General features: G+C 37.5%; 1 protein-coding gene across 4 annotated transcripts in view; it reads left to right on the plus strand.

Moving 5' to 3' along the window:
• Positions 1 to 15,666, plus strand: part of dlgap1b (discs, large (Drosophila) homolog-associated protein 1b) — a 76,904-nt gene that overhangs the window by 15,582 nt on the left and 45,656 nt on the right. For all 4 annotated transcript variants that reach the window (XM_056738154.1, XM_056738156.1, XM_056738157.1 and 1 more), the window contains exon 2: positions 9,216 to 9,300. The gene's annotated coding sequence lies outside the window, so the exon portion shown is untranslated. The remainder of the gene's footprint in view (positions 1 to 9,215; positions 9,301 to 15,666) is intronic.

Raw genomic sequence — 15,666 nt, forward strand, 5'->3', positions numbered from 1 at the left:
AATGTACGAATAAGATCATACGTATTCATAAGAATTAGCCACTTCGTAAAAATATTTACGAATTCCTGTCAGATTGGGTTGTTCTAGATGCTGGTTATTGTGTAACTATTTTACAAAGTGGCTAATTCGTAGAAATATGTACAAAGTGAAACCTGTCAGGATCCTGGCCTTCCTGTTCTGAGTTTTCGTGCCTTGTGGACAGGTCGTGACAGTACCATGTCTTATTTGTGTGTGTTATGTCTTGTGTGGAGACACGTGTCGTATGTTTTCACATTTGGCGTGTCTCTTCCGTGTACCTCCGCCCCCTTGTTTCTTCGTTTTTGTTTCTCTTTAAATAAAGTATCTTCACTGCCTGACACACATTTCAATTTTTAAGTGAGAGTTCTCATGTGTGTGATCTTCAGATCACCTGGGTGCAGTCTGCAAAGAAACGTTTGAGTGGAAACTGACTGTTAGAATTTAGCAGATGGGTTGTGAGACACCGAGCTGTGGTGCTCATATGGATGCTACAAGTTTGAGAACCTATTTCTCAGTTTTCTTTAAATAGTTCCACTATTACTATTAAATAGTTCCACTTTAGTTACCACTAAAATTGATTCAATGAATGAGTGCAAAAAAGCTTAAAAAGCATCATTGGGTTCATTTACATCATCCTCTTTGTCTCTCCCACACTACAAAACACACATTTAGTGCAACTTTTTCTACGTAATACCTTGGTTTCTAATGATACAAAATTTGCATCACCTTGTCTGTGTTTGTATTTGTGTCAGTGAGCACGTCTCATTTTCATTCTAGAGAGGTGCAGATGTCAAGATGTGTGCTGATTTACATTAGCCTGCTTGAAACCTTCAGTTCCTAAACAACAACAGCATTGTGTTTCTTTTTATATGTGTAAATGAGTGTCTGTTTTCACACCAGATAATTCATATGTAAGCAATGACACTGTGTGCATGTGTTTAAAGCGGGCGTAACACACAGGGTTTCTATCAATCTCATATTAATCTGGAGGTCTCATATAGTATTATTGCATACTTCGTATCTTCGAAGAGTATTTTGTTTGATCACATTTATAAAAGATAGATACAGCTTAACGATTGTTTCCGAAAACATGCGAGGGGGGGAGGGGTAGGCTGAACTAAATCACGTGTGCACCCATTGTTTCACTCACTGCATGTTGTTCATGTCCGGCATCTTTTAGCGCTCGGATGACTCCATAAATCAGTTTCAAACCATCTTCAAATCCAGCATTATATCCACCGTTTATATAACATTCATCACCAAAATGCAGTGAACAAACAAACACCTGAACATCGCGAACGTGTGCTCTCTCTCTCCGCTGCTTAAAAGTGAAAGTGACGTCTGTGCATGCTCCTTCTCCTTCTCTCCTGTGGCAGTGCTTTTCGAGGAAAATTGTCCAATAATGGACTAAGAAGTGTTTTCAAAAAACTTTCCGAAACCTGTACGATCGCTGGGGGAGTGTATCGAGCACAGACATACTACGTTATACGTCCAACTTGTTTTTGACAAGTTGACCATGTTAGGCATGAGAAAACAGCATGTTTAACATTATAAAGAAGTCAGAATGCATGACACAACGTTGCAGGGACGCTTTAAAGAATATGAAGCATAAGATCATGAGCAGAGGGTTGTGTGGTCTAAATGTGTCCATATACTGCGGTCAAACAGAATATATAAAGAGTTTGGTTCCAAAATGAGATAATAATAATGTTTTGATTGTGCATTCCAATTAATATCAATCAAACTGCAGTTGGTTAGTTTTGTTTTAGGCCAAAATAATTTTTCCATTCCATTTTCTACCGCTTATCCGAACTACCTCGGGTCACGGGGAGCCTGTGCCTATCTCAGGAGTCATCGGGCATCAAGGCAGGATACACCCTGGATGGAGTGCCAACCCATCGCAGGGCACACACACTCACTCATTCACTCATTCACTCACGCACAGCAAACGGACAATTTTTTCCAGAGATGCCAATCATCCTACCATGCATGTCTTTGGACCAGGGGAGGAAACCGGAGTACCCGGAGGAAACCCCCGAGGCACGGGGAGAACATGCAAACTCCACAAACACAAGTCGGAAGCGGGAATCGAACCCCCAACCCTGGAGGTGTGAGGTGAACGTGCTAACCACTAAGCCACCGTGCCCCCTCAAAATAATTTTTAATTATTCAATTTAATTTGTTAAAAGAACGAAGTTAACTCATTTTGGAACCAAACTTCATAATTGGAATAAATGCTTTGATCTGCATGCATTTGTTTATGTGTGTATTTGTGTGAAAGCATTTGTGTGTATTCTGTGTCCCATTGCAGTCTTTCAAGGTTAAAGCTTCTGGCCTTCTAGATGCTTCTCTTTGAACTGTATATGCGTGTCTATTTGTCTGTAATACAAAAAAGATTGCAGAATTGTATATATTTTTACAGAAAATGTTATTCGAGCTTTCCCATGCACATGTTGCAAGGATGATGTTATGTTATTGCTGAGGGGTTCTGAGCGGTTTGTTAGTACATTGCTACAGGGTTGCTTGAATGTTCTCTGTGATCTAATGTGCATTGTGTTTATGATATTTTATCTTTATAGATATGAGATTAAACATTGGTACCTCCAATGTAAGTCTTTCTCAGAAAACATTCATTTCTGCTGCACAAAAGGTTTTGGACAAAAGTTAGAAAATACAGCTAATACTTTTCACATTGAATAATATTTGTACGTGTAACAAATGTCATGGCACATAATGTTTGCTATGTGTTTGCTCTTAAACAACGTGGTCACTCCTAAACAAATCCACATGGCAGTGCTGGGAAAACGCCCTTCATTTCACTTGCAAATGTCCCCTCAGTCTCATTTTAGCTTGTTCGGCAGTGAGCTCAGCCCTTCCCAAATGCCTCAGGTTCATGAACTTTTCTCTCAAACCTCAAGCGTCTGTAACCTCTGTAGTCCTTCACATCAGAATTTCAGTTATTGTTCGAGTGCATTATGGTAGAGGCTGCTCAGCCTTCCGCACGATCGCACAGCCATCCGGCAGCGGTCGTACTATGAAGTCTACAACTTTGAGAAAGAAAGCAAAGCCATCTGAAAAGTCTTTGTCCCTTGAGTCGTGACAGATACTGAATTGTGCCCTCCCAAGCCGTCACAATTGAAGGGGTTTCTGAATCCTTGGCAGTCTGGAAAGACTGCACTGTAATTGAGCTCATCACTCGGAAGTCTCGTGAAATCCAGAGGAAAGCGAAATATCCGCTGCTTCTCTGACTGCTCACTGGTTCTGGATGACCTTTATCTCTCCTTTTTTTCCTCTACAGCCCCAGCTGGGCTGAAATCTAAATCCAGTCCCATTTTGTCAATAATTTCCAGTGTTTTCATGGCTTCTGTAATCTTCTTTAAAAGGGCACAGAGGAAACAATCAGCAAAACGTGAGTGTGTGTGTGTGTGTGTGTGTGTGTGTGCGTGTGTGTGTGTGTGTGCGTGTGTGTGCTTGTTCATTTTGCATCTGTGTGTGTGCTTGTGCTTATCATTCATAATCCTTGTGGATGCTGACTGTTGTAGATATGGGTCAGTGGGTAGCAGCAGGAGAGAAAGATCACTTGAGAAACGTTGAAGAAGGGAAACATCAGATTTGCTTTTAACACTTTATAGGTAATACAACAATATCTATAAAATATTAACACAACCAAAATAATTCACAATAGTAACATTTCTGCAATATTTATTGAAAGGAAAATATGCAAAGAAACTTGGTTATAAATGTACAAATTATCATGGTCCTGCCTCTTCTTGCCATGATTTTCGAGGTCTTTTGGCAGGATCATGACATACTCGTGTGTTTTATGTCGAGAAAGGGCATGGCATTGTTTTGGTTTTATAATGCTCTCTCTCTCTATGTTGTCGAGTCTTTTAGTCCCGCCGTCTTGTATCTCCGTCAGCTACCATTAGAGTTCATCCCTTTCACCTGTCCCATCATCTTCCCGCCAGTTTCCCATTAGTGTTGAGTCTTGTCACCCGCCATTCTCCATCCCCGTGCAATCTCCCCTTGTTAATGTTCCCCTATTAAGTTTCTCTGTTTCCCTCATCTTATCGGATCATTCCTTCCTGTATCAATGTGGTCTTCCTGCCTGTGCCTCTACCCGTGGATTACCTGTTGGATTACCCCATTCCCTTTGTTTGCTGTGGACTTAATATTTATTATCCTCAAGACCTTGTTTTGTTTTTTTGTTTTGTTTTTGATTCTTGTTTTGTCCGTGTTCTCCCCATTGTGGGTTTTGGTTTTGTTTAAAGTATTTTGTGTATCCTTTGACTTGGGTTCTGTCCGCAACCCTGACACAAAATGTGATTTCTTACTTATTCCAATACAAATGTCCAAAAATTATTAAATAAAGATACATTGTCTTTAGAATAAAACTACATATTAAATATTGATGAATAAGAATGATTAAACAAACATCTACAAAATAACCTTGAATTAAGTTAACTGAATGATGTTAAAACTTCAATTAAGTTTACTTTGCTTACCCTATCCGCATTTTTTTACTTTTTTAGTCATACATTAAAAAAATAATAGGATATACAATATAGTTTTTTGTGTCATATGCACAGTTTTTTTAAGTTTGGGTTACTTAACTGTGCAAAAACTTAACAAAAATGTAAGTAATATATACCTTGAATATTATGTTCAAAAAAATGTATATTATAATTTTATAAACTGACTTAATTTTTTTGGAAAACAAGACAAAAATCTTATGTAATTCTTTCTCAACTGCCTTAAAAAATGGAGTTCTTGCTTTGTATTGATGTCTTTAAGTATTAACAGTCAATGAACTAAATAATAAAAAAATCCCATCATAACAGGTTGGAAATATACAGAAATGGAACACTTTACAGTCTTGGCTGCTAAATTCTGATGTGTTTCCCGTTTTCACAACTCTATGCATTCATATTTGACTTTATTTTACTTGTAAAAGTTTGTGTTTACGAAGATACTCGACAAAAGCACTAAGGAAAGCTTACCGTACAACTGAGCCGGCTGTCCAGCTAGTAGTTGTATCAATACTAGATGCGTCAAAGCAAGGGTTTCAAATCGTGCTTAAATTGTTCAAAAGCCTTTGCATGCACTAATGAAAATGTTAAAAAATATATAGAAATATTAAAAAATATTAATAAGTTACATGTCAAGACAAAATGTCCAGGAAAGTGACTTCAGTCTTTAAGGTAGAATTGCATTAGCAAACACTGAATATGAGTGTCTTGTTCCCGTTGATTATGCTGATGTGTTAAAGTGGACAATTGTAATCATGAAAAAATAAAACAACATAGCAATGGAGATCTCAGATAAGACTTTCCTGTGTTTCTCCAGCACGCTCTCCTCTTCTTTCCCGCTTTCTGAATTGTTAGCATAGGTCACCGCCATTTTCTCCTTTTTGCATATGAGTAAATAATTCATAAGAAAATGATGAATATGGATGAGCGTGGAAGTGTCATGGCATAAGAGTGAGTTTTTATAACGGAGGCGCAGGGGTCACTAATGCAGTGAGCAACCCTTCAGACACGGAATTTAATCTTCACTTTGGTCTGAGGGCAATGCTAAAGTTCATTCTCAGACCGAATTAAAAAAACATTAATCAAGAATGTGTGTTGTCTGACCTCGTGGAGGGTGAGGGTGAACATTTAAACAGAATAGATTTATTTGACTGCCTGAATTAGGTAGAAGAGAAATAAATAGATATTAACTTGCTGATTATGTGTTGTTCGGGATCAAAAGTATTGTACTGAATATTTGTATTGGCACTTGGCTATTCATATGATGCTGTCTGGTACAGGGAAAGAGAATACTAAGCAGTCTACTTTCAGTTTTAAAGGAGGATAATTTTATTTCTCAGAAAGTTTCATAGCCCAGGAAACATGTACAAAACTGTTCTCAGTTTATTAAAGTCTAATTTAAATTTTTCCTCAGATTTTTCTTTGAATATTCCTTCAAAGAAAATAATTACTTGTTAATTAATCTCACACATATCATCTATAAATTTTAAAGAAATCTACATTTAAAAGTTTAAAAGAATATACATTTTTTATCAGTATGTGTGTCAAACCCACAACCTTTTGCGCTTCTAACGCATGCTCTATCAAAAATTACAGAAACAGTTGCACAGATGTACACTTACAAAATCCAATAATCCAATTCATCACCATCTGGGCACCTTTAAAATTGTATTTAATCCTAATCTTATACAATATTCTGTAGTGTACCAATAGCATTTATTCCAGACACATTAACCTGGACCTCAAATTTAGCCTGGCCTTCGAAAAATCATAAGATTTAAGACATATTTTTATTGAACTATTATATGCAGTCGGCAGTCCTGGCCTTTAGATACCTCCCAACCTTCCTCACATTACAGCACCCCTGTTAGTGGGACCCCATCAGACACTCAGTGTGTATAATGGCCATATGCATATAAATAGGTGTTCATCTTTCCATGCATGCCATGTGTTGATATGATTGAACTGGGTGGTGGGAGCCCACAGTGTGCTGGCGGGGAGCTGTGAAGCTGGAGTGTATGATGTGTCCCAGCTGAGCGTGAAATTGAAATCCAACCCAACAACAGGAGAGCGTAAGGAATAAAAGGAAGACAGACAGAGGGAGATAAAACATCAGAAAGACAGCCAGTCATCAATGTTGTCAATGAGCCATTCCTTTTGTTTAAAAGTAAAATTTGTTTTAGTGAAATAACCCATTACGCTGCAAAAATGACCAGCAAAAATGAAAAAGGAATCATAAAAAATGTAAAGCTTTCATAAATTTTCGCAAATTCTCTGTAGGGCACAAAAAAATTCAGTCTGGAATCACAATGACTTTTGAAGGCTTCACAGTAGTTCAATCTTTAGATGATGGTACCACTCTCTTTACGTCTGTCTTTTGCTGTCATGTATTTACTACTCACTTCCGTCCCCGGTGAGTGCGCTTGGAAACTGAACTGTCAAATTGTTGCTTTGATTTTCTCGGTGTGCAGGCATAGCCCACAGACAGCCTTCTGCTCTGCTCACACGCTCGTGAATGCTGCATTAATAAATTGAGGTAAAATTGCTGAAATAGTCGGGTTTGCTCAAATGTTCAAAAGCTACTTCAATTTATTCATGGACTTCTCAGGTGGATGAACAGCTTTAGGTCACTGAAAATGCCTCTTCTTCAATGTCTGAGAGGCATGTGATGTTTACATCAGACCTCTCATATTTTGCTTAGAGGGGAATAGATACAGAAACACACAATGACACATCATACAGTCAGGTACTTATAGCGTAGCAAACTACTGAGAAGTGCGAATAAAACGCTTATGTAAGTTTCTCTGATTGTTTATTAAATGCTCTGGTTTATGAATCTTGCGTTGTTTTCTTTATACTCCAATTTATCCAAATTTAAACGGTATATAATATACAGGTATACATCTTAATGGATAGAGTCTTTCATATAACTTTTACCATTTACAGACAGATGTAGCTATTGCTATCTAAAATATTAGCGGTATAATATCTGTCTTCTCTTTTTTATTTGTGGAATTAAAATCAGAGCTCAACATCTAGCTACTTTTATTGGTTTCCCTTTTGGTTTCTTAAATCTTTGTTCTATTATTTGCAAAATTTTTGTGTTTTAAAGGAACAATAGAGGGTTTTTGGGAGGATCTATTAACAGAAATGCAATATGATATACAAAACTATTTCTTCAGAGGTGTATAAAGACCTAACATAAAGAACTGTTATGTTTCTCATACTTTAAAATGAACTGTTTATATCTACATACAGAGCGGCCCAACATACATTAAATTCGCCGCCATGTTCTGTACAGCACCCCTAAACGGACAAACAACTCTACAACGCGCATGTCCTCTCCCTCTCTTCTTCGATATAGTGGTGAAATGGATTACGGATGATCCTTACAGAACCCACTCTACAGTTCGGAACGCATGTGACCTGCGGATTAAATGTACACTGTAAAAATCTGCTGTAGTTTTTGCTGCAGGTTTGCCTATAGCTTACTGTAGATTTAATAACTACTTAATTTCAATTCCTTTTATTTAAAATGAAAAAACTTTGACTTTTGAGATTCAAGATGAGCAAGAAGAGACTGGAATTAGCGCAGCAACGCTTCTGCAAAAACGTTTTCTGCAAAAATATTTAAAACTTCTTAAATTGCGATACATTTACGTAACAAGAAAAGTGACCCAAGATATTTAGTCTTGATTTATGAATGAAAAATATATAAACTAGACAAGTTCATGCTTAAAACCAAATTTTACATAAAATTTACAGTAAGTTACCGGCAAACATGCTTCGAAATTACAGCAAAGTTTTACAGTGAAAGTTTATTCATCATTGTGTAAGAGTAAAACGCTCTCTCTCCAGTATCTGGATGAGTACAATATTAAAGCGGTTCCAGATAAACAATGACGATCAAAACTGCTCCGTCACACATCTAATATTAGAACAAAAACAACAACATATCTTAGTTCTAACAAACAGAAAAAACAATGTTACTCACAACATCCGGATCAAAGTAACCTCCTCGGGGGTAATTTTAAGATGATATTTCTCTCCAACGACTCTCTGCTGGAAAGTATCTCCATAGATATCTATGAGTATCTCTGCTTAAAGCTTTAGTACCGCGGGTCTTAGCTCGTCTCTGCTGGAAAGTCTTTATAATATTAGCGCAGGTCCTAGCTCCTCGCTCCTCGCTCCTGCCTGACTTATCCTTTCTTTTTATACTTAAAATCCACAGACCTTTATTTTATATAATAAATTAGACATCACACTTTCTACAGTCTTTCTAATGCCCGCATGATCTCTTCACTGCATGAGAACGACATCTTTTTGTACTATGGTGGCCACCGTCATGTTCGGACTTAGCGATTTGTTGCAAATCTACTGTAAATCAAAACTGCACCTTTAATTCAAAAATAGAATTTATACAATAATGTCTATTACCACTTTTTACAATGTAGACAATAAACATTAAAACATGCATATTTGCCCAATAAAAAATATTTTGATTTATTTTATCATACAGGGAAAAACATTGCCCACATTCCCTACTTATATGTGAGCGTTCAGCGTTATTTTTGAACGTTACCACTTTCACTTTCAAATGCCATTTGGCAGATGTTTGACGTTTTTTTTTCTCATCTATTTTTCCGTTTTTGTATTTTTATGTTTCAGTGAGACAGACGTCCTGGATGGAGGACAGGAGGGAGGAATTAAACGCATGGAGGAAAATAATGAGTAAAGGGAGAGAGTAAAGCAGGTAAGTAAGTGATATTTAATCAATGGTTTGTTTTGAGACCCCAGAGGAACCTGATATACCGTAGAAGGTTTCATTGGACGTCCGAAGATAACTTCCAGTCTGTGTTTGGTTATAATATAACAATTTATTTTATAATTAATTTATATGAATATTACTTAATATTAATATTTGATTGTGTATTGTATTAAATTACATGAAAACTGCTCAACAGTTACAGATTCTTTGCAGAGGTCTACCGGAAGTTAAATTTGCGCCACATAACATTTGTTTCTGTTGTTGCCTCTGAAACTGTCTATAGTATACAGATGCATACAATTTTTTTACATATGTACCTGTCTCCATGGATTTCAGATGGTTACTATGTCAACGTGATGATAGAATATTATTAATAAATATCAATTAAAATAATGTGTTGTACAACTATTAAACATCCAGTTTACCAAAAGCAGTGGTTCTTGTATGTGATCATTCACTTTCTAGAAATAGTGAAGTTGAGAAGGTCTGTGATTTTCCTGCACTAGAACCAAGAATGCGGTACAGCATAAAATTGATTTCAGTATTTGATCTGGAGCTTGCGCACACACACAGGCCCCATATCACATTTATTACTACCTCTGATACTCTGAAATGTGGTGGCAGAGCAGCCGTTGTGCCCAAGAATTTGCTCAAAGCACTGCAGAGCTAAACAGCCTCCCACAAAGACCAAACACATATTCAGCAATAAGCAATATTGCACAAGCAAGACTGTCTTATAGGTGTTATTGCAGGTAATCATAGATGGCTAATACACAGCCATAACATGACTGTAGATGTGATATTGCTTTTAAACAGCAGTTCAATGGACAACACTGTGTGTCACTGTGTCAAATTTGGGATCTGCCATTGCTTGTTTAGAGGAGCCAGTCTTTGCTGTTTTTGAGGCTTTGATTATGTTTTTTGGGTGTTTAACAATGGATGTTCATGTTTCTAATTAAAAAAAATAACGCTTTATATTTCACATATTTCAAGTCAGTTGTTCACCTCTTCTAACAAAGTTACTGGATTTCTTCCGGTCTATATAAAGTCCCTCCTTCTGAAATGCTCTTATTGGTAAAGCTGACCCTGTCTGTCGTGATTGGTTCCCCGCTTACAGTGTGTATGTGAAGATGTCCCACCCATATCAGCGAGCTTCCGCTTCTCAGGCTGTTGTGATTGGTCGGTGCCCCTCTCAGTGCACGTGTTTTCATAAACTTTGGCTTTGAGCAATAAACAGTAACAATGGCGTCAACTTCTCTTTTTCATTTAAAAACATGTGTAACAGAGGTCTGCTAGTGCATGTCCAAACGTCAATCTTTGTTAGAGATTGCTTGTATTTTTTCTACTATGGCGAGGGGACTGACACCGGACCAAATGGCGTCAGACCGGTTATATTAATAACACTAATAACAGAAGCGTTAGTTTTGCCTTTTTATATTGGACCCGAGTTGGAAAATAAAACAAGCAGGTTGACCGGGAGACATTTGCAAGCAGGACACATACACACAATATCAGTGTATTACACAGAACAGCTTTCACAGCCGATGATAAACTCATGGAAGCTGTTATTTGACTGTTGGTTATCTTAGAATGTGTGTAGCCGAATTCTTGTAACCAGCTTAATTGAAAGTAGTTTAGCGCGTAGCTCAGTTATGTTTACAATCTCTGATAAACAAACACTACTCCCGCTGCTCTTCCTCTTCTCTAAGGAAGGCCTCACCCTTTTTTTGCCGTATTCCTTTGGGCGAGGATTGTTAAAAGTACTCGGAATAGTGACATCATGTACCCGAGAATAGAGGGCTGTAGTCCAATCCAGCCGTTCTCTGTAGTCCTTGAAAGCGAATTGTGTTAAAAACAATATCTTGCTTGGCACTGATCTTTGAGCTTTATAATTTTGGAGGTATTGTTTATGCTCTAACATCAACATTACTCACTAACTAAAGGTTAAAAATGCAATTGCGGGGAACGTGGCCTTTAAAAGGTCCAAGTCATCAGTAGAGATTTTGTAACACGGGACTCACACTGCCAGATAGGAAGTTTAAAGCACAGTACTGCTCTTTGCTTTTGCGTTACAGTCGCTATGGCAGCCGGTCGTTCTGCAGTGAGTGATGGTGGGGTAATGTTCTGTGAGCTCTAGCATGAATCAAGGGCTTTTAGGATGGTGTCACTGTTCTAGTACACACACACGGTTTTCTTTGTTTAAGCAGAAATGGCTATTTAATGAGATTATGGTTTCTTGGTTTCTCTTGATTCAGTTGGACCAGTCATACTAGTCCACTTTATCAGAACCACAGAAATGGGACTATGATCACAATGAAGAAAAACATTTAGCAAGTAGCATACAAAGTGGGGGCCTTAAATCATCTTAAAGTATAGCTCACCTCAAAATGAAACATTTTCATAATTTATTCACCCTCATGTCATTCCGAACCTGTGTGATTGTCTTTCTTCTGCAGAACACAAAAGAAGAGATTTGAAGAATGTTGGTAACCAAACAGCATTGACCCTGTTGACTTCCATTACACGGACACAAAACCACTTAAACAATTCCCAAAATATCTTCTTTTGTGTTTCACAGAAAAAAGAGTCATATAAGGATGACGAGGGTGAATAAATGATGGTCACTGAAAAAATTCAGCTTTAGAAAAAAACTACTTTAGAGTGGAATCATCAGTCTCTGAATGTCAAACTAAATTTTGCATTTCCCATTTGTCACCTAAATTCTACTAAAATGTGGGTCTAAATACAGTTCCATTCCATTCCATTTTCTACCGCTTATCCGAACTACCTCGGGTCACGGGGAGCCTGCGCCTATCTCAGGAGTCATCGGGCATCAAGGCAGGATACACCCTGGATGGAGTGCCAACCCATCGCAGGGCACACACACTCACTCAATCACTCACGCACTCACACCCTACGGACAATTTTTCCAGAGATGCCAATCAACCTACCATACATGTCTTTGGACCAGGGGAGGAAACCGGAGTACCCGCAGGAAACCCCCGAGGCACGTGGAGAACATGCATAAATACAGTTAAATCTCAGATATTTGGTGTGCTTAAGTAGCTACTTTTCCTGCTTCAATTTGATGTAGGATTTATTCTTGTAAAACATTAAACCTAGTTATGAAAAGTGCTTTTAGTATAACCATGAGGGTTCGAGCATTTTCACACTACAGATTTTGGTTTAGACATCAATCCCATTGACGTCAAAATTTGGTTCATTCTGAAGGTGTGAACATCAAACTCTGGTGTCAACAACAGAAGTATATAATTATGATTCACAAATGGTATGAAAACAAATGTGGGAGTGAGAAGAATGAAAATGTCAGTGTCAGACCAGCAGTCAAATAAAATCTTTTATCATTGCCACTATTAGTATCAGTAAAGACCTCATTGGCAAATGGGTGGTGTGGGTATTAAACACTACATGTCACGCTATTATCCATAATGGTTTCTGTAGTCTGATCTCAAAGGGGCCAAGCACTGTCCTTCCTGCCAGAAAAACAGATTTGGCCCTACAGCTTTTTGATAGTAAAAATATCATCATTCAGCTCGAAGTTAAGACCCAGTATGCACTGAATCCAGTCCAGTGGGAAACAGATCCTGAGCCAATTTGCTCCGACTGTGCTCTGGGAACCGGGGCTGAAGTTTGGGAAGAACAGAACAGGATTTGGAGCGCCGCATTTGGAATGTCAATGGATCTGGCCGAGGTTAATGTTTAATACAGCAGTGCCAAGGAAAATTCAATTGCTTCCGCAAAATGGGTGAAAGAAAGCCCGCGGGAAGACTTCAAAGAGCGTTGGCTGTGCAGCATCTCCACGGATACAGAATCAATCAGAGGGACAGGGTAATTTAGGTAGATTATTATTTTGTGCGTGTGCATGTATTTTGGATGAGAAAGAAATTCCAGGTTTTGTAATAGGCGAAAAAGGAAAGAGAAAATTCTTTATGGTTTGATCGGTTTTTATTTAGACTGCAGCTATTGAGAGGTCATTCAACCAGATTTACTAAATTTAAAATGACCATTAGTGTAAAATGAAATGGCAAATGTTTTCCTCCGAGTCAAAATGTAAGTGCACATCATAACTGGCAATTGAAATGGTTGCTCTGTAATTATAATCGACTTAAATTATATAATTTGTACCGCTTGGAACTGTGCATTATTCAAATGAATGTTAATGAGTTGTTTTCTTGATTGAAATATAAATGAGTCATAATAAACCCTCTTAAGAAAGTGCAGCAGTCTTTTAGACAGTGGGGCCTCGTGGCTTTAAGCATTTCAGTCCATTAACCCAAAATAATTACCTCATTTGCAAAACAATGATTCGCTGCTACTTTCCTCGTGTTCCAGGGCATCTTATAGGTTATGAAATTATATTTTTTTACGCATTGGCCGCACTTCTGACGCATGCAGATTTTCAACAGCTAATTTGATCATGAATATGTTTACCTCTTTAAAGTCAGTTTGTTTCTTCTGTTCCGCAGTTTGGCAATTACAGCTGCAGCCCTCTGTCCTGTTTGCACGTCGAAGTGATAAAGAAATTAAAAAGAAATTTAGCATTTTTGGTAAAGTCTGGATTTCACACCTCATTGGCGAGACTTGTGAAGCTTATTAGGCTAAATCACTATTCAGCGCTGAGAGCATTGAGCTGCTGTCTGCTAGAAATGAGGTGATGAACTGACACCATCAATTTCCTCCACTGCATCTCAGGAGGAAACATTAAGTACTATATGTGCAAACAAGGATTTAAGAGTCTCTTATGGCAGATGTTAATGTGTCTTTAATGTTATACTGAAGTAATTAAAGTTTCAAGGATAACAGGTTTTTTGTTTTCTAAAACAATGCACCAACTTTTAAAATAAAGTCTTTTAAAACAAGTGTTCTGTCTTTAAAACAATTGTGTTTAATTACAAAAACTATCACAAAAACCTTTGGTAGCTTAAAGCTGAACTATACGTGTGCCAACGATCCTCATAATGAGTAAAACCAGCAAAAATTAAGTCATTTACGAAATAATAGTATCTATCATATCTCCACCATCCTTCGGAAACCCCATATGGGACCCTGGACAACAAAACGAGTCTTATGGGTCAATTTTTCGAAATTGAGATTTTTACATAGTCTGAAACCTGAATAAATAAGATTTCTATTGATGTATGAGTTGTTAGTATAGGACAGAATCTGGCTGAGATATAACCGTTTAAAACTCAGGAATCTGAGAGTTAAAAAAATATATATATTGAGAAATTACCCTGCACTGTGGCAGGCCATCAACACTCAAAAATAAAGTTTTTATATATTTAAGGTAGGAAATTTACAAAATATCTTCATGTAACATGATATTTACTTACTATTCAAATGATTATTGGGTTATAAAAGAAAAATGTACAATTTTGACCCATAAAATGTATTTTAGTCTTTTACTTAAGACTGGTTTTGTGTCACATATGTCCAAACTTGTTGTTTATCATGAAAGAAAATGCTTTAAATGCTCTGGATCAGTGACCTTGCTGATAATGATAATTTTGTTGTTTTAAAATATGGGACACAGTTGAAGTGATTTGCTGTTTTCTACATAAATTCCTTCTTTAAAGAACATTCTGTGAAAATATAAGCTTGATATAATATTGACTGAGCAAGGTCATGTCAAAGATTGAAATCATAATAAAATATATTTTTTAAATCAAACTTTGATGCTCATTAACTCATTATTAGAATGAGACTTTACAGACTGGATTTCACAGACTGGGTCATTCCAGCTACTGACATCTGTGGTTTATGTCCAGCATCCAATGTAACACCAGCTTTCACCTTTGTACTTGCGAGAGTCCTCTCTGTGTCTCTGTGTCTGTGTGAAAGAGAGAAATTGAAAATGGTGCGTATGTCTTTCACTTCATGTCCTTGGGTTTTGTTAGGCGTCTGGATGACATGTTATAGCTATAGCCACAGGGACAAACTAAGAGTTTTACAGTTCAAACAGGGTAATGATGTCACACATGCCTCTTTGAAACCGAACAGCTACAGGAAACCAAACACTATTATACCCTTCTCTCTTTCTTCATCCACCGACTTATCTCTTCTTTACTACCTCTCCATAAGTCATCCTTTTCTCCCTGTTTTCTCTCTCTCTCTTTCTCTCGCTGCAGCATGGCATGTCTATAGTCATCATAAGTAAAGCGTGGCTGCTTCTGAATTGTCATAACATGTTAACAGTCGTGCCAGTAAAACCCAAGCTTTTTATCTCTGCAAATAAATCTAATATTACACATTATACTACAGCTCTGTCCCAAAACATAGTGAGCTACCTACCTATTTTAAGGTATTTTTAAGCCTTAAGGCTGTGCCAAC

The sequence above is a fragment of the Triplophysa dalaica genome, chromosome 23 (assembly GCF_015846415.1).
Source record: "Triplophysa dalaica isolate WHDGS20190420 chromosome 23, ASM1584641v1, whole genome shotgun sequence".
Taxonomy (NCBI): Eukaryota; Metazoa; Chordata; class Actinopteri; order Cypriniformes; family Nemacheilidae; genus Triplophysa; species Triplophysa dalaica.